At 34.8% G+C, this 27,343-nt stretch overlaps 1 long non-coding RNA gene across 4 annotated transcripts in view; it reads right to left on the bottom strand.

The window, feature by feature from the left end:
• Positions 1–27,343, bottom strand: part of LOC128248572 (uncharacterized) — a 103,861-nt gene that overhangs the window by 27,718 nt on the left and 48,800 nt on the right. Inside the window, exon 2 of one of the 4 annotated variants that reach the window (XR_016242882.1) lies at positions 25,060–25,109. The exons of the other annotated variants lie outside the window; for them this stretch is intronic. This is a non-coding gene — a long non-coding RNA (uncharacterized LOC128248572). The remainder of the gene's footprint in view (positions 1–25,059; positions 25,110–27,343) is intronic. 4 annotated transcript variants of the gene reach the window in all.

Genomic DNA, 27,343 nt, shown 5'->3' with positions numbered 1-27,343 from the left:
TGAGGTGCTTAAATGGCTGCAGAGTGCACAACATAATTTGAATAATTTGTTGCGATATTTGTTATTTAAGTTCATGTATAGCATCTAGTGTATTTAGGCTAGTTTAAACGTTTCACTTGTTAATCATATTTTTTTTCAGTTTAAATAAATGTAGATTCATAATTGAAAAATTTAACATTTGGATCTGAGGCATTGACTTCTTGCTTAGACATCAAAAGTAAAACTTCGTATTATAGGTTCAAATCTTGACTAGTATTTTAATTAAATAAATTACGTTATAATGTACATGTATTTTTGTGTTGATAAATGATTAGATGCTTACTGAAAATACAATAAAAGAATTTAGGATATCTTTGCGATACATTAATATTATATGAAGTAATGGGTGTATGATATGCATTTTGCTTTCCATTGTGAGATTTCAAACTATTTTAATGCATTATGGGTAGCAAAGCAATGAACATTACATTCAATGGTGAATTTCATTTGTTAGGTTCATTTATAAATCATATACTTTCAAAACCGTCATATTTAATTAATATAAATGTGCTTGATGTAATGATAATGCGCTACATTTAAATTGAGATCTAGAGGCTTTTAAAAACATCTCCAACTTGAAAACAAAGACATCAAGAACTAAATTTATAGTAGAAGGTTCAAAAGCCTGGTCAATATTCTGATGGAAAGATATTCTTGTACAGGCGTTTTTTGTTTTTTTTTAATAACATGTGATAACAAAATGATATATCACATTAAATATTGAGTAAATTAAATAATGTTTAGAAAATTAGAAGACTATGAAAATTAGAATTTTGAAATATCATAAGTTTTTATATTATATTACATTAATGATCTGCTGTGTAATTAATTAATCAAAGAGATTCTCTTATTTCAATTCATATAGATAAAATCCATTGTACAGCACAAAACTGTTTGGAAATAGAGTGGTTTTTATAGTAAGTAATTAAATAACTGTATAATTAATTAGATAATTATACTAGATCATTTTCAGGGATGGAATAAAAAAGAAACATACATTATTGTATAAATGGCTTGAAATCTCTCTATATGCTCTTATATAGCTAGAAATTAGAATCTTTGAGAACAGTTTCTCATATATTCCAGATAAATCTTTAACTTTTAAATCTCACATTTAACCATACAGTATGATTTCAGTATTCAAAGTTTTTTGAACAGTGTAAGTGTGTTATGCATATCATATTTTGAATTTGTTAGCAGTTACTCTCATGTAAAAGTACACATCACTGAAAAAATGTAAGTACATTCTAGAAGGATTCATTTGACAAAAATTCAGGATTTGAACCCATTAATATTGAAGTGCAAGTTACAAGTTTAATCAACAGAATTTAAATCTTAAATTTTCCAATCATTATACTGTTGATACAGTACATTGGTTTTAAAGCCTGGCTTCTTAGCTTGGCTTCATGCCCTTGCTTGATGTGGCTAGGGTCATTCCAAGTTAGTGGTCCCAGAGGTATCATCATGTGTAGAGCTGACAAGGTCCATCAGTGTACTCCATCACTGGTGGTTCTGTGCCAGCCTCTCAGAACCACCAACTATTGCTTATCTTGTTTTATTAATCACACTTGTGTACGACAAAATTATGTGTAACACATTTTTAAAGAGACCTGAGGATTAGAATGGTCATTCAAAAGCATTAAATTATCAGGTCATCCCATAAGTTCTGGTCGATTTTACCTTTTTTTAAAATTGAATGAAATTTTTAATAGTATTTTAGAATGTCTAATGGAATAAAAAATTATTTTTATGCATTTGTGTACATTTAAACTAATTAACACTCTTACATGGAAGTATCCAAAGAGCATATGAGGCAAGCTTTGAAGAAAAAAAGACACACTTTAGTGAATCAAAAAGGAGTGATGTTTCATCAGGACAATGCGCGACCCCACACTGCAAAGATCACATCACAGAAGATCGAAGAGCTTGGTTGGGAAAAAATTTCTCATCCACCTTATCCTCCCAACCTTGCTCCTTCAGACTACCATTTCTTTCGTAGTTTACGGAATCATTTGGGGGACATAACTTTCACAAGCCAGAGGAGGTCGAAACTGACATTTCAGAGTTCTTTGCTTTGAAACCAAATGAGTTTTACAGGCAAGTGGAAAGATACAGTCATGTCAAACAAAATGCTTGACATGAAACTGGTACACCTAAAATTTCTATGAGATTTTGAGACCCAGTTGTACATAATAGTTCAATACTGTAGATCAGATATTATTATGTATGATATAAAATAAATTAAAAACCTTATAATAACTGTTGCAATTCTTTCAGATACAAACATTGCAAGCATTGAGGCAGAAAAGATCTTGAAATATGTTGTATTAAAAGTAGAATTATAATGGATATAAGGATTTCTAGCAATAAAAGTAACTATCATACCACTTATTGTCAGAGTATTCTGTTTCCATTTCATGCTAAGTTTTGCACCTGCTTCGATGTTCCTCATCCACTGGCCTGCTTCTATTTTTTTCAGGAGTTCCTCTTCATGTGTTTTTTGGTCTTACACACTTCTTCTTACTTTCAGTAGCCCATGGCATAGCTGTCATAAAGTCATCATTGAGACCTTTCCTCACGATGTTGCCTATGTGCTTACATCTCCTTCTCCATACTTCGCCGATCATTGGAGGATTAGTTAAAATGATACACAAGCTATCAGTCCACTCCAAAACGGTTGAAAATGAAGGCAACCATACAAAAAAATTACGAAAGATGGCTTTCTTTGGAACACTTCATATTCTAAGAAAGATATTTTTTAATGTAAGATATTTGTAAAGACTTGATAACATGCAGAAAAAAGAAAACAGTATTTTGTATCTATATTGTTCAATGAAATAAATGTATAAATAAGTAGTAGTAGTAGTAGTAGTAGCAGTGGTAGTAGTAGCAACAACATAAATATATTCAATCCTATTCTTTGGCAAAAACAAGTTCCACTTTGGCATATTTAGTGATGGCATAAGTCTGGATGGGAGTGAAGAATTAACAATTGGTTAAATCACTATTTTATTCCTACCAGACACACAGATTAGTCGATGTGAAAAGACGGTTGTTCCTTTCGAGAGAAAAAAAACACTTTTGTTCAGGTCAGTGTTTGCAAAGGTCAAAAGTGAAATAATCTAAAAATGTTTTGAAAGGTTTTGCAAAAAAAGACACATTGTTATTGTTCACAAACTTTTGGGGAATTTTGTTTTTTATTATATTTAAATACCTATTATTCAGTCATTCATTGTTGTCACTGACTTTTCCTTTTCATTACTTCTTGTTATGTTTTTACATATATACATATATATGTGTGTATATATGATATAAATCTACATATACAAATATGTGTGCAGATAATATATATATATATATATATATATATATATATATATATATATATATATATATATATATATATATATATATATATATATACATACATACATATGCACACAAACACACACACATACATACATACACACACACACATATATATGTATGTATGTTTATATATATATGTGTGTATGTGTTTGTATAAATGTCAGTATATCCATACACGCACGCACACAAAGATGCACACACACATATATATACTTACAGGGAGTTTTATAAGTATAAAACTTGAAGATTAAGTGAAGAAAGAATTCACTATAAGTGTAAGTCAGATTTTATTAATACTTTAATTGACAGCGAATTCGAAGTTTCTACAAATAAATAAATGTGTGAGTGTGTTTTAGAGTATAAAATGAAAATCGATCCACCACCCACCATTGGCACTCCATGCTTTCTATCATTTTGGAAACTGTTAGGGCTACCACCCTTTACATTGGAACAATCAAAGGTAAATCAAGAGCAATTGAAGAAATACTTAAGTAAAGATGGATGTGTAAGCTTGAGTGGAACACAGTCAAACCATTTGTGTGAAAGAGAAGAGGTATACATTTTTATTAATGAGGAGGAATGGGGTAGGAATTTGCATATTGCTTGTAGAGAAAATGATAAAGAAATTGAGGTAATAAAATCATGTGATAGCATAACTAAGCTTAGGTTAGGTTGGGTTGGGGAAGAAGCTGTAGACCAGGTGGTCTCATAGGTTGTGTGCTTGTTTGAAGGAGGGGAGCGGTCAGTTAGGGAAGATGTGTGAAGTGGAGGGGTCGGACTGGAGACGCCAGAAAGCTCGGAGAATGGTGTGTTGGAGAGGTAGGGTGGTGGAGTTTTAGGTGAGGGGAAAAAGGAGGCGGGAGACGGCAGAACGGGTGGGTTTGGGGGGAGAGAGTAGATGCATGGTCCACGGAACGTGCTCTGGCAAGGGTGGCGTGGATAGTGGTGAGGGGATATCCACGTAGGCTGAAGTGGTGAGGGGATATCCACGTAGGCTGAAATGGTGAGCCATGAGTTGAGGCTAAGTCTGAAAGTCGTGGTCGTCACCACAGAGCCTGCGTAGACGGAGGAATTGGGAATAGCGGATGGAAAGCTTGGTGTGTTTAAGGTGGGAGGAGGAGAAGTTGAGGTATGAGTGTGAGTCTGTGTGTTTATAGTGGATGGAGGTGGTAAGAGTGGAGTGATGAATGCTGACCGAAATGTCACGAAAGGAGACAGAAGTGTCAGAGATAGTGAAGGAGAAGTGGCGGGCAGGATGGAAAGATTTGACAAAAGAGAGGCAGGAGTCTAGATGTTCGCGGGAGAGTGAGGTTGCACCGATACAGTCGTCAATATAACGGCCATATAATTCGGGAGTGGGACCAGTGAAACTTGAGAATATTTGGGCCTCAACATAGCCAACGAACAGGTTCGCATAGTTGGGGCCCATTTTTGTTCCCATGGCCACTCCCGAGGTTTGCTGGCAGAAATCGCCCACGAACGAGAAGTAGTTGTGTGAGAGGACAAGTTCAGCCAGTCGAACAAGTGTGGAGGTGTGGGGTTGGGTCAGAGGTCAAGAACACGTTTGAGTGCACGCAGCCCCTCGTGGTGAGGGATCACCGTGTAGAGGCTCTCGATGTCGAGAGTGAAGAGAAGTTTAGAGCGGCCAGGAGGGAAGGAGAAAGAGTTGGACAAACGAAGTGTGTGGTTGGTGTCATGAATGTGAGAAGGGAGAGAAGCCACTAGGAGGGCGCGGCCAGGGTTGTCAGGTTTGTGGATTTGGGGGAGGAAGTAAATGGTGGGTGTGCGGGGGGTGCGGACAATGAGGTTGGAGGTGGTGGCGGAGAAACGGGAGGAAGAGATGAGGTCATGGAAAATGGAGGACACAATCTGTTGGTAGCTGGTTGTGGGGTCAGAGGGCAGAGGGCAGGGTCAGTAGAAGGAGGTGTCTTGAAGTTGGCAGAGAGTTTTGGCCTTGCAGATGTCCGCGCGCCATACCACCACGGCTCCACCCTTGTCGGCCGGTTTTATAATGATGTCAGTGCGGCGTCGGAGAGATCGAAGGGCCGAGAGTTCGGCTGGGGAGATGTTGAGATGATAGGGATGCCTGGAAAAGTTAAACCAGTCCATAGCGCGCTGGCAGGCGCCCGCAAGAAGTTCAACTGCTTGGAACTGGCTAGGAACAGGCGTCCACTGGGATGAAGCAGTCCTCCTAGTTAGATACGGGTGGAGTGTTGCGGAAAAGCGCACACAACCTAACACGGTGCAGAAAGCTGTGGATATCAGCACGAGTCCGAAAGTCGTTGCAGGATGGAGTGAGGGGGATGAAACGCAGACCCCTACTGAAGATGGAGCGTTCCACCTCAGAGAGGGGAAGATCTGGGAGAAGGTAACAACAGACTGGAGTGAGGAAGGGGTGGATGGAATAAAAGTAGGAGGGGTGGATGAGGTAGAGGTTGGAGGGGTGGTAGGGATGGTGGAAGGCTGGGAGGGAGGGGATGGAGCGTATGTGTGAGGGGGATTTGGAGGGACAGGGGTGGGGTGGAGGAAGCGCATCAGGGAGGGAGTAGGGTAGTGGAGTAGTGGCATCGGGTGTGATGGAATGGAGGACTGAGTGGAGTTTACGAAGTTTGGTGTGGCAAGAAATTGATGAAAAAGATGATTTAAATGAATGATATAACGGAACGTGTTGTGAGCATGGTAGGGCGACAGAGAGGAGAGAAAGAAGAAAAAGCCAGAAGGAGAAGGCGGTCGTTGGTATGGATCTTAGAAAGATTGGTGCGAATGGTGGCACGCATAATGCGGTAGGATGTAGTACGGAGTATGGGTAGGATGGTTGAAGCAGAGTGGGGTGGAAATGGAGGTGGAAACCTTTAGGGATGAGGCGGTGATGTAAGCAGCGACTGAGAAACGAAATGTGGCTAGAGAAAGGAGTTTTTTTGGAGATGAGTAAAGAAAGGTTCATGGAAGGCTGAAAGCAGTGGGAAGGAAGTGTGCGGCGGTGTTGTTTTAGGCGGTTGTGAAGAGTGAGGAGGAAAGATTTGTAGTCTGGCATGATAGTACGAGGAAAAAAAACGTGGGGAGGAAATTAAACAGGGGAGTAAAAATTGAAACGGTGTGGGGAGAAAAAAACAAAGGCGTGAGGAGAAATATATATATATATATATATATATATATATATATATATATATATATGTATGTATAAATATATATATATATATAATATTAGGGATAAAAATCCAAATTTACAGGTAAAAACTCAATTTTCATCGATGAGTTTATGAACCTTGGTTCTTTTCCCTAAAACTATATATATATATATATATATGTATATATATATATATATATATATATATATATATATATATATAGATAGATAGATAGATAGATAGATAGATAGATAGATAGATAGATAGATACATACATACATACATACATACATACATACATACATACATACATACATATATATACATATAATTATATGCATTTCTTCTATCTTAATGAATAATAATTCTTCGGATAGAATAAATGGGTTAATAGAAACCAATGTAGCAAAGAACACAAAATAACTTTGGTGTTGTTCCTAGTTTTAAGGCAGGAACCTCTTGAAATTTTGGGTATTTGAGTATATTTAAAAATTTAAGGAATGGAGAAAAATGCATGTTATAATTGCATACTTTATTCCTACATATGTTTCAAAAGATTACAACCTATGTGATCCATTTAAGATGATTCCCATGCTTTCCCTGATGAGAAGGTTACAATTTTAATACCACAGATCCCTATGGATCACATAGGTTGTAATCCTTTGAAACATATGTAGGAATAATGTATGCAATTATAACATGCGTTTTTCTCCATTCCTTAAATTTTTATATATACATATATATATATATATATATATATATATATATATATATATATATATATGAGTGTGTGTGTGTGTTTCTCTCTATGCACACCTATATATATATATATATATATATATATATATATATATATATATATATATATATATATATATATATGTACATATGTACATGATTAGTTAAGGATTATATAGAAGGAAAACAAGAGTAATGAAACAGTGAAAGTGATAAAAAGGGGAAAAATAAGAAAATGAAAGGAAAAAATAGTAGGTAAACGTTGGAAGACCAGAACAATGGCAATATAAACAGATCACATCCCAATAAGAGTCATAATAACCACAAAAGGGGAATGCTTAACCAACATTGTTATGAATCCTTATACCACTTCTGCCTAAACCTATCACAAAATACACAACTATATAATAATCTCTGTTTGCCTGTCTACATCCATACATTAACTTTTGGTCACATACATTTTACTGTAGTACGGTAGGATAAGAAATGTCAAAATTAGAAATTAGTGAAGTCAATTTGTGAGATAATTGAGATGACAATGAAATGACTCTGGCAGAGAAAGAGAGAAATAGAACAGTATACATGAGAGACAAGAAACAAGAGATAATAATTTTATTTCACATTGCAAGATAAACGTGGCAAAAATTTACTTTCTACATTTTTCTTCTATTCTTACCAAGGTGTTTATTTTTAAGTTTTGAACCAAAATTAGTAGGAAATTATATCAAATATGATCTATTATTACTGGAAACACTTTTTCCATTCTCTATGGACAAACATACATACATACATACATACGTACATACATACATACATACATAGTACATACATACATATATATATATATATATATATATATATATATATATATATATATATATATATATATATATGCACACATACACACAGATTCATACATACATGACATATTAAAAACACAACTATGTTCCATATTTATCTTATTTCAAAGTGCTATTTTTATGTTTGTATATGAGATATTTGCAGTCCCCCTCGATTGTAGGTAGACCCAACATGATTAGTGTAGATGCAACTACGAGAAATGGAATTTTTGACAAAGCTAAGGTCATGTATCAGGTGTATTTATTCTTTGTTTGTGAATATTGTAACTTGTCTGATTACTAATTCTAGCAGTGTTCTGCGCTATATTACTAAAATAAAAATACATCATGTAAGAAACGAAAAAAAAACAGACGTTTGAATGTTGCTGTATAAATTGTCAAAAATTTAAACACCTGCAATAATGTTTACATGAATCATGTTTCCTTTAGCCTGAAGGAGTAGGCAAAACATATGTTATACATCAATGTATCCAATTGGTGCAGTTATGAAGGTCTAGAATTGTAGATGATGAATACCAGAACCTCATCCTGAAGAAACCTCAAAAGGAATATGTATGAAGACATGAACATCTTTGAATAAACAACAGAAAGATATAGAACACAGTTATGCTTTCAAAGCACTATAGCTTAAAGAAAAGTACACACATACACACACACACACACACATATGCACAGAGTCTGATGAAGGTTAGCAGGCTGAAACTCTGAAGTTGCTATCAAACATCATCGAGTAAGATATAATAAATATAGATAATAGAGCTTGGTACAGCCCTCTTGCTTGCCAGCTTTTGTCATCCCATGCTAGCATGGAAAATGGACTTTGAATGATGATGATGATGTACTCTGCAAAAAAGTATAGAGTAATTCTTCAATATAATATTATGTATGTTTTATACAAACATTTTTATGCATAGGTTTACACACAGATTTAAGATAAAGAGCATATAAAAATATTCACAAGCTATTATATTTTTTTTATTTTTGTATTATATCTTTTTATTTTTGCATTATTTTTTTATTTCTGCATTAATTTTTATGAGAAAATTTATTACCTGCTGAAAAATACGTTCTTCATTTATTTATTTGTGTATATGTGTGTGTGTATGTACATGATCATCACCGTCGTCATGTAAGTCCATCTTTCATGCTGTCATGGGTCAGATGCTTTGACAGGATTCAATGGGATCCGATGGTTGCATTAATCTCTGATGTTGCCTTTGCCAGGGTTTCTATAGATGGGTGCCCTTCTTAACACCATCCATTTCAAAAGAGACCAAAGTACTTTTTAATGACACTGGCATCAGTGAAGTCCTGAGTAATTTGCAAGACAAAGGAAAAAGAAGCCCCTCATCTGAGTGGGGTTCTAATAGAGGAAGTGGTGGCTTTATGCTGAGCGTTAAGAGGTTAAAGTATGAATGAAGGTTTGCCTCAGGTTGTTTAGTTATAGAAGCAGTACATGGCTATCTCACATAATATAGAAGAGGGTGGGAATATCTGGAAAGAAGAAAAAGATGTTGGTAACAGGATGTCAGAGCAAACTCTTACAGTACAAGAAGGTGAGAATAAATAAAGAATAATGAGTTGAGAATGTGGTGGTATGAATGGATAAGATTTTAGGAGTGAAAGAGGAAAGTAACAAGATACAACGATAGAGATTACTGTTGTGAATGTTGTTCAAGAGTGGAGGTGAGGTCACTAGTGAGTATCAGTATTGATAAGAAGGTAAAAGAAATTGCTTGGAAAGGAGAAAATGATGGGTAGCAGCAAAGAAATGGTAGACAATAGCAGTACAATAATCATGTAGATAGATGAGAAAACAGTAAATGCCCGTAAACAGATTAGAAAATAGAGGGATAATGTGTAGGAGGGGATACTGCGAAGATACATGTACAAGGATAGAAATGGAGGTTAGAGTTTTGTAATGGTGGATACAGTGAGTAGAGCTCAAAGGTAATGAAGTTGACAACAGATATAAGTGGGTGTTAAAGATGGTGTATAGCAGTTCTAAGATGTAACTCAGAGAAGAGGGAGAGAGATATCTGATGGCACAGTGTAGTGGAAAATAAAGTGGGTAGGAGTGATATTTTTTCCTATTCTAGGCACAAGGACCGAAATTTTAGGGGAGGGGGCCAATCGATTAGATCGACCCCAGTATGCAACTGGTACTTAATCTATCGACCCCAAAAGGATGAAAGACACAGTCAAAATTGGTGGAATTTGAACTCAGAGCGTAAAGACAGACGAAATACCACTAAGCATTTCGCCTCGTGTGCTAACATTTCTTATTTCTTTATTGCCCACAAGGGGCTAAACATAGAGGGGACAAACAAGGACAGACAAAGGGATTAAGTCGATTACATCGACCCCAGTGCGTAACTGATACTTTACTTATCGACCCCGAAACGATGAAAGGCAAAGTCGACTTCGGCGGAATTTAATTCCATATTATTGGTTAGTTTAACTCTACTGTGAGGAACGATGATTGCCCAAAGTGTCACACAGACGGAGATCAAAGCCAGAATCATAAAGCCATGAAAAAAATCTCTTAACCATGTAGCCCTCTTTCTTCCGAAATATAGATCTTCAGGTTAAAAATCTTAAATTGCTATCTTTTTTCTGTCTAACTTATCTGAATTCAAATCTCTTTCTGATCGACATTAATAAACCAGACATGTCGTAGAAGGTAATTCAGTTGACTACAGCACCTCCACAACAAACACGTGAACTCATTCTATGCCATCACTATGCCTCAAAAAAGATAAAGAATACTCACAACTGAAATACTTTTGATTATATTTGTGTTTCATCTGGACAAACCTGGGGCTAAACAGCAGTTATGATAATTGAGTCTATTGGAAGTATTCAGGCTGGTGCTCACTCATTTAAATTTCTAACTCATTTCTTTCTGTAATTCTATAAAGAAGTTGACACTTTTTTATAAAAATTATTGTTTATAACCTTGTTTCAAGATATGATGTTTCTCAGCTAAGCAAAGATTATATTTTTTGACATAGCAAAATTCAAGTCATTGATGCAAGTAGCATATATATTTAAGTATATATTTTTAGCTTTACTCGGGAGAAATGAAGCATTGTTATGAATAGCAAAATATACAATAAACTCCCTTTTATCTGGAACTCAAATAACTGAAACTCTCATGCAACTGGCATCTAGATAAAAAGAAAAAGGAGAAAAATATAAGTTACGGTAATTTGTGCTGTCTTGTGTTAATTAATTGCCCTTAAAAAAACGTAAGTTTCTACTGTATACAAAATGGGGAGTTGCTTCTCAAGGTACATTTCAGTATTATATTTTACTACTTTAACCCATTACCTACCAGTAATCTCATATGAGATCACTTAAAAATTACAAATTTTATAATTTTCTGTCAATATTTACACATATCTAACCTTTTTTGCTATATCTACTAGGTATATTTCTGATATTCCAATGAGATTTGCTAATTTTTCCCCCAATATCTAGCTTATTTCTATTTGAAATGTTATTTTGATCATTCCAACGTCTTTCTAAGGCTGTTTTATGCTAGAAATCAAAGTTTCATTAAAAAATTCCAGTTAATAGAATCATGGGAGGTAATGGGTTAACAGTATCTGCATTTTATTATGTTAACAAAACTAGTTCTTTACATAAGTGTGGGAAGGAAATTTGCTTAGGGGATGCAAATGAAGTTTTACAAGAGGATGTTCTATGCATTTTCATTGTAGGAGGTGTGTTTACATTCCCTGCAACTCCTGTTACTGAGTTAATGGTGATTTACTTAAATTATATTTTCTTTTCTTCCCATTTCTCTCATTTCTATTATATTCAGAATATTAATGATCATATAAATAGTTTTAATAAGCTTTATCCAGAAAATTTTATTTTCCAGTAACCTTTCAGTCCCAGCAGTGCCAGATAGGTGGGAGTTTACTCTCTCTATATAATATATTGGTATTCGTAGTAACTCTAAACAAACAATAAACACCATCTCCTTTGTCTCTGTCATTTATCTTCTTTCTGTCTCTTTCTCCTCCCACCCTCTCATTTCTCTCTCCTCCTACTCTCTCTCTTTCTTCATATATATATATGTATATATGTGTGCGTGTGCGTGTATGCCTTGTCTCTCTATGTTAATATTATACCCTCTTTATTCCCTCTTTCCCCTATTTCCCCATTCTCATTACCATCATCGTTACCATCAACTACCATGACTACTAGCAGTTGCTTAATCAAGATTTAATTAGGGCTAATCAGCTACAACAACAATACTCCTTTATAAGCCTTCCTTGTCATTAAGTAGTTATTTAACACGTGCAGATACATTCGAAATCTCAATGGGCGTTTAATTCCTCGGATATTGTACAGTTACGATTTTTCTTCCTTATACTTTCCTCATTCAGAATACAACCAAAGTTGTTCTTCATAGTATCTCTATAAAATAGATTATTGCATTTATAGTCAACAGAGAGAATTGTTTAAGGAGAGCTAAAATGTTCCATGTAATTCTATTTTCAATGTCATTACTGAGTGACAGGTTAAACTAGATCATATATCAATTTTCTGTTTCTGGATGTAGCTTGTAGTTTAAGTAGGAATTTGATTTCATCATTGTTCCCACTAATCATTAACTATTTTTGACCAATTTAGATTCACTGCATAGGTGTTTAAATTGATTTTGAATGTAATCTAGAATTTGGATGAATTTAATAAGATAACTAATTTGCTGATTATTAAATTGATGTTTGAAATACAACACAAAGTGTTCTTAACATAAAAGTTTCATAGAATGTTTTAATTTAAATGTGTTAAACGAGTGATTACTGCAGGCATCAGTATGGAGTGGGTTGGGAGCTGAGAAGTTTGCTCCCAACCACACAGTTTCGCGTTCAATGACAGAGTAGCACCTTCAGCAAGTGACTTCTATAGCTCTGGGCCAACCAAGGCCTTGTGAGTGAATTTGGTAGATGGAAACTGACAGAACTTAACATGTATGTGTGTGCGTATGTGTGTCTGTGTGCATGTATGTGTGTGTGCATGCATGCATGGATGTGTGTGTTCTATTAATGCATATATGTTTATATGTGTGTGTGCATTTGTGTCTCATTGTCTTCACATCATGTGATAATTGTAAATAAGGGTTCCCATCACATATGTTTATGTCATTTGATTCCAATCTGCCTTGAGAACAATATCCAGTCATGGGTAAATATTACACTGCTTGGACACAAATAAGGGTCGGTAACAGGGGAAGCAATTGGCCATGGAAAAGTCGATGTGGTAATATAAAATACATCTTGTCTTTGTCTAAAGAGATTATTAAATGGAGCAAGTGTCAAAAGGTGGATAAAGTTTTTTTTTTCCTTTATGTTACTGTTTTGGACCAGATGACAGGGGGCTGTGGTGAGTAGCACAATGCTGCCAGATATGTCCAACTCATTCCAGCATGGAAAAGTAAATATAAAATGGTGATGAATACTTTAATATAATACTTTAATATGATACTTTAATATCATAGAACAAGTTGCAGCTTCAGAAGTGTTGGAGGCAAAAGAGATAAAGATTCAGTATATTTCAGGATATCTAGCTTATAATGCAATCAAAATGCATTGCCTAGAGAGGATATGGTTATACAGCAAGAGAAGTAACCTCCCTTGATTTTTCCTGATCCTCAGTCAACCAGTTCCAGCTAATCCAGTAAGCATTTGAATTTCATTACATCTTGATGTTTTTTCAGTAAGCAAATAGCCTGGTGGCACATTTTTTTTCTCTCTGTGTGAAGCTCTATTGGCATTTGATCAGGTTTTTATCTGTTATCTTGCTGTGTCCTTACTTGGTAAATTAAGTGCAGACAGCTGGTTTACTTTCCAAACACTCAACGATGAAGCTAGTCATACAGACTTATACTGCACCAGTCATAGATAAAAAATTACTTGATTAACATAGCTGTATATTCACTAACATTTGATTAAGAAAATTTGAAGAATCTCCCTTACAACTTGACACCTAGCATTTCATTCGTCACTTGCATTAGACTAAGAGAATAAATCTTTAAGACAAAAGATATAGCTGACTGAACTGACTTCTATAAATATCTATCAATTCTTTCATGAGACTTCTTTTAAACAATTTTATTCATTAGTCGGAGGAGGATGGGCAATGTCCAAACCATTAGAAAGCCACCCAGATTGTGGTCCTTAAATTGTTTTTAAATTGGAAACTTCATCCGACTGCTTGTGGCAGAGTAGATTCTGCTACATTTACCCAAGGACACAGTACATGTGTTAACTAGAAAAAGGTAAAAAAATATATAAATTTTCTCAATGGAATTTGAACACATAATCAAAAGGCCCCTGTTAGTATATGTCGTACTGCTACAAACTGAACACTAAATATATGTAAATGCTTTTATTTTAGCCAATACTCTGAAACAGGCAAACACACATGGGGACACGCAAGCACACATGCACATATACACACACAAGCACACACACAAGCACACACACACACAAACACACACACACACACACACAAAGAGAGGCACATACATACATACAGAGGCATACATGTAGGCAAACATACTTGCCCACACACATGCACACACAGAAACAGAGGCACACACACAGAGGTACATACACACACAGGCACACACATATAGGTGCACACACACACACACACACTTACACACGCAGACACACACATCACACACATCACACTGCACATATATAGAGATTCTTATGCTAATTCCTTACTGGTTGGAAACATTCCAATAAGCTTTTTCTTGATAATTCTCACAACATATGAAACTTTACCTGTATTTACCAATGGTCAGAGACTGCAGTACACAATGATGTAATCCCAAGGTGCAGCACTGCAGTTTAGATATTCTGACTTGTATTGAATAACATCATAGATACATGATTATGATGATGATGATGATGATGGTGATGATGATGGTGACAGCAACAACAACCACAACAACAATTGTTCTCGTAAGTAAAGATAATGAATATAACAGTGGTCATGATGGCTACATAAGTTGTTGTGGTGGCCATGAGGGAAAATTACAAAGTTAGGAGATCAACTTAGAGAGCAATGTTTAAAAGATTCCAATGTATTTACAGCAGGCTACACACACACACACACACACACACACACACACACACACAAAAGAACCATCAAAGTCTTCTCACTCCTAACTAAGCAGCAATGTTCAAGGTCACCGAAGATAGCCTTTACAAGCACACAACATACACATATATAAAACAATGAATACAAATACACTGTAAACGTACATTAATACACAATATGAAGTAAGAGAGATATTGGTTCTTTCATAAATTATACTCCATATATAGCCATTTTTCTTATTTTGTCATCATGTTGTTTCAAGTTCAATACCATTGTACCATTGCCCGGGAACATGGGGAAGTAAACGTTTCTTACTACAGTACCAGAATGACCAATGCCTTGTGAGTGAATTTGACAGAGAGAAGCTATGTGGAAGCCTGTTTTATATATACCTCCCCCACACACAAACATATATATATATATATATATATATATATATATATATATACAATTCAATCAAACACGAACAAGCAAGAAAAAACACAAAAAAACAACAACGCGAGGATGTGGAATAGGTACAGTGTTATTGGATGCTCAGGAAAGGAAAGAAAAGAAAGAGGACTTCAGGTTTCGAGCGGAGCTCTTCATCAGAAATATAGAAAAAGTCCAAAGAAGGGAAGACGGAGAAAGAAAATCGCCAACGATACACACACGGTAACATATTGAAATGCATGTGTGTGTGGCCTGATGTAAATACATTGGAATCTTGTTTTATGTACATATATATATATATATATATACATATATATATGTATATATATATATATATATATATATATATATATATATATATATATATATATATCTATATATATATATATATATACATATATATATATACATATATATATATATATATATATATATATACATATATATATATACATATATATATATGTATATATATACATATACATATATATATATATATATATATATATATATATATATATATATATGTATATATATATATGAGGTGGTATTAAAAGGTTCTTGGACTAGCTATGTTTAATGAAAAGCAACTTGTTTATCTAAGTTTCACACATCATCTCCTTCAAAATAGTCACCTTGTACAGCAATACACTGATCTAAGTCTTCCTGTCACTTGTGGAATTCGGTCTGGAAGTCGTTTTCCATAAGCAAGTCGAATATCTCTTGTGATTCTCTTTAGATCTCCACAATAGTTATAGGCTTAGGAGTGGCTGTGTGGTAAGTAGCTTGCTTACCAACCACATGGTTCCGAGTTCAGTCTCACTGCGGGGCACCTTGGGCAAGTGTCTTCTACTATAGCCTCGAGCCGACCAAAGCCTTGTGAGTGGATTTGGTAGACAGAAACTGAAAGAAGCCCGTCGTATATATGTATATATATATATATATGAATGTATACATATATGTATGTGTGTGTGTCTGTGTTTGTCCCCCCAACATCGCTTGACAACTGATGCTGGTGTGTTTAGGTCTCCATATCTTAGTGGTTCAGCAAAGGAGACCACTAGAATAAGTACTAGGCTTACAAAGAATAAGTCCTGGGGTTGATTTGCTCGACTAAAGGCGTTGCTGCAGCATGGCCACAGTCAAATGACTGAAAAAAGTAAAAGAGTAAAAGAGTAATAGTTTTAAAACAGTGACTTTTGATATTACTAGAACCTTCTTAATGAAGTAAATTCTACATATGAATATAATGGTGAACTTGCCAAATCTAGATGTGCTTTAATGACTATCATATTTTCTATCATTATCTTTTATTGTCTTGTGAGTTATTTGGTGACCTCAATAGTGCTGGTGCCACGTAAAAAGCCCTTTGTACACTCTGTAAAGTGGTTGGCATTAGGAAGAGCATCCAGCCATAGAAATCATTCTAAAGTAAGCAGTAGAGCCCAGAGCAGTCCTCTTCGTTGCCAGCTCCTGTCAAACCATCCAACCTATGCTAGCATAGAAGGAAACAAACGTTAAGTGGTGATAGTGATGATGAATATAAAATAAAATTTGCTAAATAAGATTTGTTCATGTGCTGCAAGGAGTGGAAAGGTTTGACATTTTCCTTCAGCTTTAATTTTTTTATATGCATAATCAGGGTCACTCTACTCCCTCTGTTTCTATTCATATCATTCACAATTAAGAGTGGAATATATTTCACTGTGGAGGTCGAATAATACTGAAATGTGCCTGTTGCTTTCACCGACTAACTTTAATCACTAGCTCCTTTCCATTCAACAATGTTTCTAGTTTTGAAAAATTGCACTTAACTGATCATATCAGAGTTACAACTCATGCTTTTTTGTTTTCAGGTTTTAAACACATCTTGATGTCCTCTCCTAATTGCATGTAAACTCATTGCCAAATGAGTAGAATAAGCTTCATCATTGTTGTTTAATAATTATTTCTAATTTTAACATAAGGTTGAGAATTGTGAAGAGATGGCTTTAATCAATACAGTCAACTCCTGTATTTGGCTAGAAGTTTATTTTATTGACCCATAAAGATAGATGAAAGGCAAAGTTGGCTATAACAGGATTTGAATTCAGAACATAAATCCCTAAAACAGATAACTCAAAGTCTTCTCTTCTGTGATCTAATTATTCTGCCCTTCCACTGCACCTCATAGCTGTTTCTTATAAAAACAAAGTTACTCAAAATTTGGGAGGGGTTTTAACCAATTATACTGGCTCCAGTTCTTGATTTGTACCTCACTTTATCAGCTCCAGAGAGCTAAAAGGTAAAGCTGAGTTTGGCAGAGTTTGAACTCTGAGTACAAAAGGTCTGAACAAATATTGCACGGCAATTTCTCTAACTATCGATTCTGTCAGTCTGCCTCCATAAGAAGATCTTCTGATATCAGAGCTTGTCTGTTACTTTCACCATTTGTCTTAATAGTGCACAACCATTCCAATCTGCATTGCCTATATCACCAAAATATTTTTTCCAAGATGCACTGCAATGGAATTGAACCCCAAACCATGCAGTTGGGCAGCAAACATTTTAAACAAACACCGATGTCTGCACCATAGAAATACATGTGTGTGCATCTATGTATGTATGTATGTATGTATGTATGTATGTATGTATGTTTGTATCTATCTATCTATCTATCTAGCTATCTATCTATCTAGCTATCCATGTATCTGTGTGTGCATGTGTGTGTGTGTGTGTGTGTGTGTGTGTGTGTGTGTGTGTGTGTGTGTGTCTGTGTGTTATCATATGTATGACTGCGTGTGAAGGAGATAAAGTGTTAATCTTCGGTATCAATAATAATGATTTTGAAGTAGTGAGAAGTTACTGCTGGTGTTAACGGTCGTTCGATGGGACAAAATGTAAGTTTTTACATTTAGGTTTAAATAGCCTAAACACTTCTAACAAAAACGAAGAACCATCAACAGGAAATTACTGAAGAAAAAGATCTTGATGTGATCAGTGATAAAGATCTGAAGTTCAATAAACACACATGACAGCTGCAGTTAAGAAAGGTAATAGCATTTTTGAGCAATAATAAAAGGTATCTTTACAGCAATCAATGGAAACACACACCTTTCCAATACTTTTGAAGACTGTATGATGAGAGCATATCATGAATATGGAAACATCATTTGAGGACTGCACTTCATAAAGGACTAGTTGCTGACGAAAATGTACAAAAGCACTAAATTTAGTGGAACATTAAAAAAACTGCCATGCAAGATCATACTTAAAGTGCTTGATCTGTGTTCAATGATCCACAGACAAAGACTATAAAATGAAGCCTATAAAATAAGCAAAGTTCAATAAAGCCTATAAAATAAGGGTACTCAAATCAGCTACTGCTAACATGACATCTTAAGCTGCTGGCATCTTCGTTCGGTAAGATGCTGCTCACAAAAGTTAGTTAAGAAACTATGTAACAACACAGCGATACAACTTAGACAGAATATGTTACCAAATGGCAGTTGAGTCTGCAAAAAAAAAAAAGCAAGTAAATTAAAAATAAGTATACAAAATCATCATCATCATCATCTTCATCATTGTTTAACATATTCCTTCATGCTGGCATGGGTTGGATGGTTTGACAGGAGCTGGGCAGGTGGGAACCTGTGCCATGCTTCTGTGTGTGTTTTGGCATGGTTTTTACAGCTGGAGGCCTTTCCTGACACCAACCACTACTTAGAGTGGGCTGTGCGCTTTTTACATGGCACTTGTACAAGTGATCAAAATAACAACAACAACAACAACAACAACAACAACAACAACAATAATGACAACAACAAAGTACATGGAACAAACAGGAGCCGCAATAAGGGCGGAGCACTTGTAGAAAACAGCACTGCTTGGAAACGCTCGAATACTCCGGATCGTGCTTGAAAAATAAGAGGTGTTACCTTAGTTCTCTGGTAGTGAACAGCTGACACCATAGTACATCTCCAGCATTAGAAGCTGTGCAAACACAATAAAATGACAACAATAATAACAACAGCAACAATCATCATCATCATCATCATGGACTGTCCTGTCAAAGATGAAGTATGAGTGTTTGGCTTTTGCCAAATGAGCTGCACTAATGATTTGCTTAGAATGATTGAATGAATGAGTTGTACATTAGCTTACACTGTCCATTAAATTGTTGCCTGAACAGGGGCATGGTGTACTGTTGTGTCAAATGTCAAAGTCATCACAGAGCAACACGAGATGTAGTATTTTGCTCAAGAACACAACACACCACCCAGCCTAGGAATTGAAACCAATGTCTCACGATTGTGACTGCAACACCCTAACAACTAGGCCATGTGTCCTCATAATAATAATAATAATAATAATAATAATAATAATAATAATAATAATGATAATAATTCTTTCCAATTTAAGCAAAAGGGGAGCAATTTGGAGGAAGGGGTAAGTCGCTTACATGAACCTGAGCATTTAACTATTAGTTATGTTATCAACTCTGGAGGGATTAAAGGCAAAACTGACCCTTTTGGAATTTTAACTCAGAACATAATGACTTGGAAGAAATAATGTTAGGTATTTTGGTTCACTGCTTTAATAATAATAAATTTGAAACAATATTTTGATATGCTCAAAAGAATATCACTATGCTGTTTTATTACATTATAATTCTCATTACAAATTCATCACCATTCTCATACACCATCAGGCTCTAATGTAATTTCAGAACTACAATAAAATCTATCAGAGGCCTAAAACTTGATTGTCTCTTTCCAAGTGTATATATATATACATATATAAGTAGTATTTATTTCACCAAAGTGATGGATTAGTTGTAGCCATATGCTGATGTTAACTTGTATTAATCTATCTAAAACTAAAGCGTTCGAGCATCATCATCATCATCATCATCATCATCATCATCATCATCATCATCGTCTTCGTTGTCTTCATCATCCATTTTGGATCCCCTTCCTAATGCCAACCACTTTACAGTGTGTACTGGATGCTATTTTTCGTGCCACTAGAAATAGTGGGGTTAATCAGGTAACTTAGAAGGTAGAAGAGAAACAGTGAGAGGAAAAGGTAAAAGCTGACATTATCAAATGGGGAATATTCAAGAGGGAAAAGTAGATTAATGCTGGATGTTGAAAGGCTAAAGTAATATAGAGGGACAAGCACATGTGTCTTCAAAATCTTAAATCTAAGACGGTCTTAGGAGCATGTTGTGTATTTCAATTGACAGATAACCTTGCAGTGCATACTTGTCTATTCACCAAGTACATTTTTCCATTTGACTATTCTGTGAAAAGCTATTTCACCATTTTACACAGTTGGATGACCATATATTTTCCCTAGTCTATATACAGCAGAATGAAGGAATTCATCTTAGTCACTGACCATTCAAACTTAGGATAAAAATAAAAGAATTATGCTGGATGGCGAACAAAAGTGTGGAGGGGAGTGAAAGCATTTGAAGAGGCCAGGATAGCACATGCAAGACTCAAGAAAGATTTAAGGAAGAATGTTATGATCAAGAAGGTAAATCACAGACCATGCCTTTCTTTTGCTGGGCTCAAATCTCATTTGCGAACTCATGGAAAATGAACCTCTACCAACTATTCTGCCTATATGTCTGTGCACACCTTTCAATGTAATGCATGCCAGAAGGCTTGCAAATCTAATGGAGGCCTCAAAAGACATTTTAAGATCCACAAAGATCAGAACTTATCTGCAGCTCTTGGTGGTCCAAATCAGATATGCAATCTATGTGGGTGTCTTTTCAAAACATTGTCTGGTTTAAAAAGCCACATCAGATGCCATGATGGTTCTAAGGTGTAGGCACAGGAGGTGGTGTGTGTATGTGTGAGAGAGAGAGTAAATATAAATGCATATATATATATATATATATATATGTGCATATCAGTCTCTCTCTGTCTCTCTGTCTCTCTCTCTTTCTCTCTCTCTCTCTCTCTCTCTCTCTCTCTCTCTCTCTCCTTATATATATACATACATGTATATATATATATATAATTTTCATGTAAGAGTTGGTTCTGTTGTTCAGAAAAATCTGTACTCAAGACATTTATTTCTGAAGAACAGCTGAACTGAATGTGAAATGCTCATTGAAGAAATTAATTACCAAACAATTAAGATTATATTAAAAATTTAACTATAAAAATGTGCTAACCATATAATTATATAACATAAAAATACAACAGATTATTTCTAATGTCTTTTAATATTAGAAAGAGCTACAATAGATTCAAGCGTACTGACTGAAAAAAAATATCAATGGTTACTTAACATTATTTAGCCTCAAAATAATGTGAATTAACTTATTGAATATTTTTCCTGATCACCACATTTAACACTATAGATATTAAGAACATTAGAGCTGAACAAATGTCCCTTTTTAATATAGTATTAATGGTGGCATAGCAAATTCTGTGTAATTCTTTGTTAGTCTTCAGGTAAATATTTGACTAAATCTAGTTCAATAATTTATTATGAATAGAATTTACTATTAATATGTGAAGTGGGAGTCAAAATAGAGAGGTTGGGTGCTCAGTCATTTTAGAAATGTTGAATGCAGTCCTCTCAGGAAGACTTATATATTTTAAATCATTGCACGCTTCAGTAGCCCCAGAAAAATCTCTAAATTTGTATAATCATCCAACCTCTAGAATTCTAGAAGTATCAATAAAGATGATGCAAAAGTGTTTGTGTGAGCATAAATGTTTACATATATATCAAATTATATATGTTTGTATATATGTGTGTGTATGTGTGTGTGTGTATTTACATACACACATATATAAATATATATATACATAAATATATATAAATACACACGCAAACACATGTATGTATGTATGTATTTATGTATGTATGTATTTAAAGAAGGAAAGAAAGAAAATTATTAAACACACCCAGCTTTAATTTTATGATTGATTTAGTCTCAGAGGAATGACGTTTTATTGGATGGTAAAAAAGAATGCCATGAAATGGATTGAGTTCTTCAAAGAACTTACCACGATTGATACTAAACACTATGGACTCTCTGGGGTATGGTGGAGAAAGTGGTGGCAAACAAACACTGTATTCTAAATCACTAAGCTAACAATCCTATTCAGAAAACATATAAAAAAATGTAAATAAAAAACACTCAGACTAAAGTTTATTTCAAAGAGCTGTGAATAGGAAAATGTAATTTAAAACTAATGCATCCTTAAGAAAAGAAGTCAAAAAACAACTCATTTCAATGAATAGTAAATAGTTAATTTCTGAGGTAGATTTCATTCAATGAATAAATGGTTTAATAAACACACTTTGCTGTCTTTATTCACTTTCTTTTATTTTACTTTTGTGTATAAGTGTGTAGGTGTATATTCGCGTGCGTGTGTGTGTGTGTGTTTGTGTGTGTGTGTGTGTGTGTGTTTGTGTGTGTGTCCGTGTGTGTGTGTGTGTGTATGTGTGCAGATATGTTTGTGTGTGTACGTGTGACGATGGTGTGTCTGTGATGACAGGGGTGGGGTGTCCCCTGTCAGACTGGCAGGGTTTGTTGATATCAATTAGTGTAATGTAGATATAGATCTCAGGAACACTGTCACAGTCTATTGATGTTGAATATACTGTCCCATCAAACAGACAATGCCTATATACATATATACACACATTTACATACTATGTAAGTATTTATTGATAACTATACAGTCATACCCTAGTTAATGTCTATAAACTGTGACTAGTAAATATATACAACTAAAATAAGTGAACCTCTAGGTCAATATCACCAGACAGATTGACAATCAATCAGTGAGCTCAGGACATTGCCCACTCAGCATCTACAAAATACATACAGCCATACTGTGTCCACTCCCCAAGGCCTACACTAAAAAAAAGGATCCTCTTCAGTCATGAATGACCATGGGATTGCACCTAGAAAGTTCCCCTCCGAGGCACAAGTCTGGGCAAGGCTTTTTATAGATGAGAAGAAGTTGCCCAAACATACCAGCCTCCTCTTTCACATGACTAATGTTATCCAAGGGAATGGAAAAAGGCCAATACAGCTTGACACTAGTAACATCACCACTCATTTCTACAGCTCAGTCAACTGGAACAATGTGAAATACAGTGTCTTGCTCAAGCATACAACACACGACCTAGTCCTGGAATTAAACTCATTACCTCATGATTGTGAGCTTGACACTCTAACCAATGAGCCATAAATCTTTTCTATTTAAATCAGCCATTTCTGGCACAAATATTCTTGTTATATGTTCAAACCAGCCAGATTCAAACTCTCACACTTCTCCTGCAAGAATAAAACAATCGCATCATTGAAATCTTGAAGCTAAGGAATTATTCATGATTAATTCAAAGCAATGTTAATAAATAAGAATTATATTTGGCAGAGTAATCTGTATACTAAGTGGTTAAGTCTCTTTTCCCAAGAACTTTAGACCCTTTGAAATTCCCTTCATAAATTTTCAAGCAGCCTTCAGACAGTGTTTTCTCTTGATTGAAAATCAAGTCCCAGATGACATAGAGACACTTGTCTGTCAACTCAGCACCACCAGATGATATATATATATATATATATATATATATATATATATATATATATATATATATATATATATAATTGTTAAACAGGACAGTAAACATTAAGGCAAGGCAAACATCTCAAGTCATATACAATATTACTATTGGAAGAAATTCATAATCTTACAGCTGTTTCTAGGATATCCCTGAGTATGGGATATTCTGTCATCAGAGACAAATAGGGGAAAAAATAGGGAAAAGGAGAATGGTATATATATATATATATCTTTTTTTTTCTCTTTTACTTGTTTCTGTCATTTGACTGTGGTCATGCTGGAGCACCACCTTTTAGTCGAGCAAATCGACTGCAGGACTAATTCTTTGGAAGCCTGGTACTTATTCTACCGGTATCTTTTGCCAAACCGCTAAGTTATGGTGACGTAAACTCACAACCATCGGTTGTCAAGCGATGATGGCAGGACACACACATACGTATATATATACATATATACGACGGGCTTCTTTCAGTTTCTGTCTACGAAATCCACTTACATGGCTTTGGTTGGTCCAAGGCTATAGTAGAAGACATTTGCTCAAAGTGCCATGCAGCAGGAATGAACCCAGAACCATGTGGTTGGTAAGCAAGCTACTTACCACACAGCCACCCATACATATCAATACTGAGTCAATATTTTGTTTCCAAGGCTGGTATTAATCTCTATACCAAGTCTTATCTCTCATGAACTTCTCCAGCCCTTTGAAACACCGTCTGTGCCAATATTTTTCAGCAACTGTCAACTTGAAAATATATATCATTAACTATATTTTAAACTCACCAATCTTGGAGAGCTTATGATAGATATGGGCAGAACTCTTCATCCAGATACTGAAAATAAAGAAGGTAAACTGCTCATTTCTGAGATGCAAGTTGTACCCCACTGTAATATATAGGAGAGAGACAGAGAGAGATTGAGGGATTGTGGGGGAGAGAACAGAGACAATACGATGATTATAATGCAAACCATATGCATAAAAGTAATATTCACACATAGATTCTCACACTCACACAGACACATTCTCTCAAATACAATGATATATTATACATGAAAACTACTTCTTTTGCTATCCAATGCCTTGTCTCTAAAAAATTTGCCATATTTAGCTATTTAGAGGAGAAATAAAAAACACAAGGTAAGAAAGACAAAAGAAATATATACAAAATATAACAAAGAAAATATCAAAATGAAGTACAAAAAATAAGAAAAAGAAGTAACTGGAAGGATGGATATGCATTATCTGTAAATAATATTTACACATGGTTTCTGTCTTCAGAAATGTTGACAGATTGGTGAAACAGCTCTGTAAAACAATACAAAGACAGGCATGACATATCCTGTCAAAATCAGCAATGAGCTTTCTAGGAAAAAATGAAGAAAGAAATATTAAAAATAATAGTAGTAGTAATAATAATAATAATAATAATAATAATAATAATAATAATAATAATAATAATAATAATAATGGAAATATATATATGCCATATTCTGTTTCTCTCTCTCTTTCTTACCCATTTAAAAATTACTTTTCTGCCCCCTCCAATTTTTGCACTTTTTTCAATAATTCACTTTTTGTTGAGATTATCAGAGAAGGGTTTTTACATACTCATTTATCTATCCATCCATCTCTCTCTCTCTTTCTCTCTCTCTATATATATCTCATCATCATAATTATCATAATTAAACATCACCTTCTATGCTAGTATTGGTCAGATAGTTTTACAGAATCAAATAAGTCTAAAGAGAAATTTATTTGCCACTCTCTGCTTTGGTGTATGTCCTTCATAATGCCAACCACTTTATAGAGTGTGTATGTGTAAGCATATGTGTATGTATACATCTTACTTATTCTAGTCATTAGATTGCAGCCATGCTGGGGCACCGCCTTGAAGAATTTTAATTGAAATTTTTTCTAAAGCCTGGTGCTTATTTTGTCAGTTTCTTTTGCTGAACTGCTTAGTTACATGGAAGGAAACACACCAATACCAGTTGTCAAGTGGTGATAGAGTACAAACATATATGCAAAAACAGACACGCAAGCATAAACAAACACAGACAGACACACATATACGATGGAATTCTTTCAGTTTCCATCTACCAAATCCACTCACAAGGCTTTGCTTGGCCTAAGGCTACAGTAGAAGACACTTGATCAAGGTGCAATGCTGTGGGACAGAACCCAGAAGCTTGTGGATGGAAGAAAACTTCGTACCACACAGCCACTGTCATTAAGGCACATGATATGGCTGGTTTATATGAGTTTGGTGTTTCCAAGTAATCTTCAGGCTCTGAGCACATGGCTTGTTCCATTTGAAAATCAGGACATAGATATATGAGAAACAATGAAAACAAGAATGTGAAGAAAGTTGATCTAAATGTGAAATGGGAAGACAAAGGGTAAATAGAAATAGAAAAAGAAAGGAAATTGGAATTACATTCACTTTGTAAAAATCATAATCAAACTAGCTGGTGTAGAATAATTCAATGGAGACGAGTCCAAAGTCTATGAGACATCACTCAGTGCAGAGAGGGTCATGTACTCCATTTCAACAAAAGAAATTTGTCCATATGCTTGCATTTCTGAAAATTTCGAATCTGGAATTATGCAGTGTGGTGGAATTCTTGGATAAAAAGAATAAAATAAATAAATAAAACTATGTGATCTTTCAGCTACACATGAGTTGCATTTCTTATTTATCTTTCCTGTGATGGAGTACTTTCTTTGTTGATCTTACCTGAATGGAACAGCAAGCTCTGTGTGTGTGTGTGTGTGTGTGTGTGTCCGTGTGTGTCCATTTACATATGTATCTTTTTCTTATCTCACTCTGAAATTATGCATCTATCTATTTATCTATCTAGCTATCTATCTACCAATTTCCCTTTCTCTCTCTCTCTCTCTCTCTCTCTCTCTCTCTCTCTCTATATATATATATATATATATATATATATATATATATATATATATATATATATATACATATATATATATATATATCTCAATTTTCTTGGAATCAATTTTTAATTATTCCTAAGGATATTTTTCTTCTTTAAAACTAATTTTGAT

The sequence above is a fragment of the Octopus bimaculoides genome, chromosome 8, assembly GCF_046866305.1.
Source record: "Octopus bimaculoides isolate indiv1 chromosome 8, ASM4686630v1, whole genome shotgun sequence".
In the NCBI taxonomy this organism is placed as follows: Eukaryota; Metazoa; Mollusca; class Cephalopoda; order Octopoda; family Octopodidae; genus Octopus; species Octopus bimaculoides.
This window is presented reverse-complemented; position numbering and strand designations above follow the sequence as displayed.